Genomic DNA, 6,179 nt, shown 5'->3' with positions numbered 1-6,179 from the left:
TTTCAGATATTATTTTCAGATCTTTTATCTCTTATATCAATCAAACCAATATCACGTTTTGATCGTCAGTATTTTACCTCTACCCGGGTATTTGACCCTGTGTACTAACAGCTAAAGGCATGATAAACATGATCAAGTGCTTCACACATTTGATGTTTAAATAGATATTTACTTACACTGTGTTGGTCTTAAAAGATGAATCATTATGTGATTTCATATAGTTCCAATGGATAAACTTTTGATTATTATGTTATATGTTCAGATATAAACAAAACTCTCGAAATTTCGCAAAACCAGTTACCTAGTTCTAGCATTAAGGGGGCGAAATGCTTTCGATCGAGGAATTTGGTCGTATCCATCAGCGGTAACTTCTGCGATAACGTAGAAGATTCAGTCGTCATAGTCGCGTACTGAATGTTTCAATCCAGCGCCAGTTGGATTCTGGTCGAAGGAGTCCTACCGAAGCAGGAGATAAACATAACCGAAACCAATTTCATGTTGGTAAAACACATTTTTGAGACGAATCTTCTACCAGCTTCTATCGTAATAATACTGTGACGGCGTAGATCAAAGCCCAGAATTGTGGAGCAGACCATGTGTGATGGTTAGAACACGTGACTAACACGCCGAGGACCTGGGATCGAAACCCACTCCCGAAAAACTCATGTGGGTTCTTCCTTCAGAAGGGAAGTAAAGCAGTAAAGCTCGGGTCCCGCGATGAACTCACCTAAGGCTAAAAATCTCGCAAATACAGAAAAAAAAGGCCAGAAGACAGGGACACAGGCGAATTTATGAAAAAAATGCAACGCCAGATAATGCTTTCCATTACTCATCTCTGAAGAAGAGGAAGTAGAAGTTTCCCATGCTCCTTTATTTAAGCCATAAGAAGTTTATTCCAGGATTACTGCAGGAGTTTATTCAGGATTTCATCTGAAGTTTCCTCGGGAATTTTATCAGGAGTTCAATTTGACATTCCTAAAAAAGATCCATCTGGGTTTCCTCCAGCAATCCCTGGATTTTTATTTCGACCTTACGTCCCTTTGACCACTTGTATTTTTGACCTTTCAACTTATTGTTCTGGTTATTTTTTTGACCATTCGACCTTTTGTCATTTCGATCTTTTGACTGTCGACCTTATGACCTTGGACATTTTGACCTTCCAGCTTTTGTCATATATCCTGACTGATGTGGATTCCTGGACACTGCGATGTGACCGGCAATGATGCAGCTGATCAATTAGTTGGAACCGGCCCATCGGGACCGCGCTACAAGATACGACATACCAGGAAGCATTCGCGACGCTCTAAAAGACGATTTGTCTTCGCTGGTGGCGCACGGTGCCAAAATCTCGATTATTATCAAACTTTCATTATTACCTCGGATTTTTCTTCGAAAATGATTAGTATTTGGGCTACATTTTTATGATCGGAAAACTAGAAAATATTCTATGGCCCTAAACTGTATGTAATGAATTTTAGTATGAAAAACAGCCTAAATCATGTCTGATGCCTTAGGCAGTTATCGTACTCGCGTTCAAGCTGCACGTAGAATACGTCCTTGTCATCATCAGGGCTTCCAAAATTAGGGCTGTGCACGTTAATTATGCTGAAGTTGAAGAAACGGCCCTTCCCAAGTAACAATCAGCATGCCTTGAAGGTTTATTCATGTTTTATCCTGGTTTTATACGAGTATGTCAAAAAGCTAGTTGTTCTAAACTAGTTTTATGTTGTCGTTTTTTACTTTGAACCTTTTGCGTTTCATAAAACTATCATATAACTTCTGCTATAAACATCTTCAGTTAAAGACTTGCAAGTCGACATGAATTGGTTTTATCACTTATTATATACCATTTCAATAAAACTTGCATTTGCGGTTGCTGTCGGAGAGATTTTTTATGTAAACAAATACACAAAACTGTGAGGCAACGCATAAAACCAACAAAACATTTCGTGGCCGTATCATAAACCAAAAAAATGCTGTGGTAAAACCACTAGTTCTATCATGAGCTCAGTTATGACTACCTTAGGAGGGTTAGCCCTATTGGAGGAATCATCAGGAACACAGAGTTTTATCAGAAAAATATGTCGCCTAGCCGGGATATTTCATGTAAATACAGAAAAAATATTACTCAATTTTATGATTTCACGTACAGCTCAAGATCAAATTAAACCATACAACACGTTTCCGTCATTTTATTTTGTCAGAAAAATTACATAATGTCTTTTGTCTTTTAAACTCCGCTGTGTTGAAAAAACCTTTTTTGCACCCAATTCCACCGTGTAAATTAAATGCATTTAACTTCCAAATTATGCATAGTTTGTGTGGCGCACTTAGTTTTTGTCATTATCACAGTCACATTCACCACAAATTTTCCGTGGCATGTCTCCTGACACGTATTAAATAGGAAAACAAATCTGAATTCTATATCTGCATCTTTCCAATTGATGGCTGGATAAATAACCAAGCATAATTTATTCTGACTATCGAACATTGCGAGTGAAAAATAATCAAAACAATTATTTGACAAGTCAGAAGATGGTTTTATTTAGAAGATTGATAAAACTATGATACAACCCGAAATCCTAAGCCGGTTTGCATACGAAGTCCTGTAGACCCTTATAAGACTGGGCCAACTAGCCAGAACGTGGGCTTATTGAGGCATACAAGAACTCGAGAGCATTTTCAAGTCGGCATCAATGGTTATATGCTTAGGATTTTTGAATCGCTAAAAAACTTTGATAAAATTAAAATTGTTACTTGGGTTGTGCTCAACCTGAACATTCTTCCGTTGATGAAAAGTATTCCTAGCTCACGTGTATTGGAACAACTCTGATAGATGGTATGACTACCTCCAAACGTTTGCACCATGGATTTTATCCAACAAAGCTCCTGGAATCGTAGCAATCTCACGGTCTTTCAGAAGATTGGTGAGTATACGAGTGCTCCCAACGATCTTGAGTCCTTTTTGTTCACTGGGGACAAAAACTGCCGTTGGTATCGGTTCGTATTACTCTGTTGGTGATTATCCGTTGCAGTACTGCTGGCTCACATGGCCGGACATCAAACCTTTACTTTTCAGACAAACACTGTAAAGTTCAACTTGGAGTCCTTCCCTGACCCTGGCACGTTGATCAGCGGTCCCTAACATGGGGATCAGACGCTGTTGTGAGCCACTCCCCCTGGAGAACAGACGCTCAGATTTTCAGAAGTATACACACACCACCCTCCCTTCCCTGTCAGCCTACGACCAAAGCTCCCGCCATCAGGGTTGTTTAACCAGCAGAGGCTAATGGTACTCAATGGGATCCAAATTGCGCGAACTACTCAGCTTTTTCCGTGGCGAGCTGAATCGAGATAAATACTGTTCCTTTTCATTTCAACTAGTGTTAGCATCCTAATACATATATCATTTTTCAACCTCAACAGTAAGGCCGTCTACAATCTAATCCACAGTTGCTTCTATTCAACTTTTTGGTATTTTACTTGTTAACATTTTTACCAAGTGCATAATATCTTCATGGGATTCAATTGGTGTTTTTCGGTGATGATTTAAAACTCATTTTTACTCTTCTTTACGTTTCAACATATTTTATTGCTTTCGGTCATCTTCAGAAGATTCTGAAGATGACCGAAAGCAATAAAGTAGGTTGAAACGTAAAGAAGAGTAAAAACGAGTTTTAAATCATCACCGAAAAACACCAATTGAATCCCATGAAGATAAAGTAAACGGTGATCAAAACAACGATAAGATAAGTGCATAATATATCCTGATATTCAAGTATTGAATTCTGTTCATTATAATGTACACATTACACAGAATGTCAGATTCTATAGTTTGGATATCAAATTTCAGTGAATTATGCTCTTAAAGTTGACTGGAATATATGAATACATTAGAAGGTATACGAATCAAATGTATTCTCAATTACAACCTGTAAAATAAGCACAATTCAAAACTGTTCAAGTTGTTAATTTACCCAATCCATCAACAATGCTCGTCCATCGCGCACCCACATGACCGAAAATTCGATGCACTTATCCAGGAGGAGGCCACTTTCCATGTGCCTCCACCCATCCGCCCCAACCACAGGCACCAGCGCCAGCACCAGCGTGGGCCGCATCCCTTGCACATGCGCCCTCCGGTCCACCCACCCAGAGCACGGGCCGTTTTGACAGCTCTGTTTTCACCCAACAGACCGGCACTGCAACCTGAATGGCTCCGGTTTGTTTTTCCTTTTACGCCAACCCGAGCCAGGCCCCGCTCGCACACGGTTGGAGCCCGGAAGTTGCCGAAGAAGAGCGGCGCACTCTGCTGAACTGCTGAATTGCATTCGGGACCTCTACTTCCCCGTTGGAGCCGAGCCGGGAACGAACTTTTCCAACGAAATTCGGGTTTGCGACCCGAAGAGCGACGACGACAGCTGACCGATAACGACGGGCAGATAGTAATGGCATTGGATCACAGAACACACAGCATCCTCCGTGCGATGCGATGCGAACTCAACCGATAGCCAGATGCAACGCAACGAGAGTTCGAAGGCACAGCAATTTATTTATAAAATCGGAATAATCTATTCATACCTTTTTCTGTCGCTTCATCACCGAGAATGTGCCGGGCATGTTTAGGCCGTGCATCGGATTGCCATTTTTTTTTCTCGCCACCGGTGACCGAGAGTCGGATCGATTTTACCCCGTTTCTCGTGTTTCCGTGCCCGGGTTATTCAAGTGCAGGTAGGCACTGCTTCTGTGTGGTGCCCGCCGTAGCAGGTGTTCTGTCCTAGCCGTGTGGGAAATTCGATTCAAGCCTATTTTCCTCCTGAGCGGTCGCTGTAGGAAAATTTTGTTTGCGACAATTAAATCCGAAATATGACTAAAAAACTTTAATTCAGAGAAGCTTATGTAGTGAAAGCGCAAGCGGTCATCACAGGTATAATCAACGAGATCAAACTGAGAGCGACCGGATCGATCCCCGTTCAATCCATTATATTTTAAAAACGCATCAAGGATATTTAGAACAGCATCAAGCATGCTGTTGAAAAAACCAAACAAAACGAATCTAGCATGGGAGTAATCGCAAGCAGAAATCACAACATTGACTGGGAAGTAGAAAAACTACTCTTACGTTTACATGAAGCTTCACATTTGATTGCATGAGAGTTCCATCAGAAACTCTTGAAAAAATCTCCAAATAAATATCGAAGGATTCATTTGAAAAATTCTCTAGACGGTTCCGAGGATTCCTGTAAAAATCCTCCAGAAATTTCCTCAGAAATCCCTCCAGGAAATATACATGAAATTCTTATAGGAATGTTTTCGGATATTTCACTGAGAATTCTTTGAAAAAATATTCTTGGGTTTCTTTAAGAAAATTCATAGTTTTCATTAGTATTTTCTTCAGAGTTTTCTAGAGATTACCACAAAAAATGTTGTTAGTACTCTTTTATATTACCTTCCTTGGATTCCCTCCAAGATTGCTACGTGCATTACCTTAGAACATCTTCCATGGAATGCTTCAGATTTTTTGTCTAGAGGAGTAAAAATTTACTTGGTCATGTGCGCTAACTCCCGTCACATAAGACGGAAAATAGCCAAACATTACAGATCTTCCAATTTTCCTTTGCCAATGCCCCATTAGATGGAAGCAAAAAGATGTAGATTATCATTAACCAACCTCTTTAGCACTGAAATTCGAATAATTAACCTAAATTTATTGTTGCAATTTCACTTCACTTACAAGTTGACAGTTTTTCTCGTTTTGCGTACGACGAAGGACACCCAAGGAGTAGATAGGTTGTTTTTCATCACCGTTCAATTTTCAATTCACTAGATTCACCTGTTGAGCCTCCCTTCTATTGACACCCCACAAAAGCTCTGTGGGACTTCACAGTTGGATTTCACTGCTGCAGAATTAACTATCGAGCGATCACGCTGTTGTATTTTGTACAACACGTCGCTTTTGTACTCAGCTTTAGTGTGGCGCTGACGGTGGTAACCAACCGCGCGAGTTACGGAAGGTTAGGCATAATTTGCTCAATTTATTACATAAATCATTTTTTTCTCGTCGGTAAAATGTAAACAACAAGTTGTCTTCGTCTAGGAAAGATGCAAGCAAATATGGGAGTGGATTTTCTGCATACGAAACATCGTATTCCGCAACCACAGCAAAAGATTTCTTCGCT

The sequence above is a fragment of the Aedes albopictus genome, chromosome 3 (assembly GCF_035046485.1).
Source record: "Aedes albopictus strain Foshan chromosome 3, AalbF5, whole genome shotgun sequence".
NCBI classification, from domain to species: domain Eukaryota; kingdom Metazoa; phylum Arthropoda; class Insecta; order Diptera; family Culicidae; genus Aedes; species Aedes albopictus.
The sequence above is the reverse complement of the archived record's forward strand: the minus strand, read 5'-3'. Positions refer to the sequence as shown.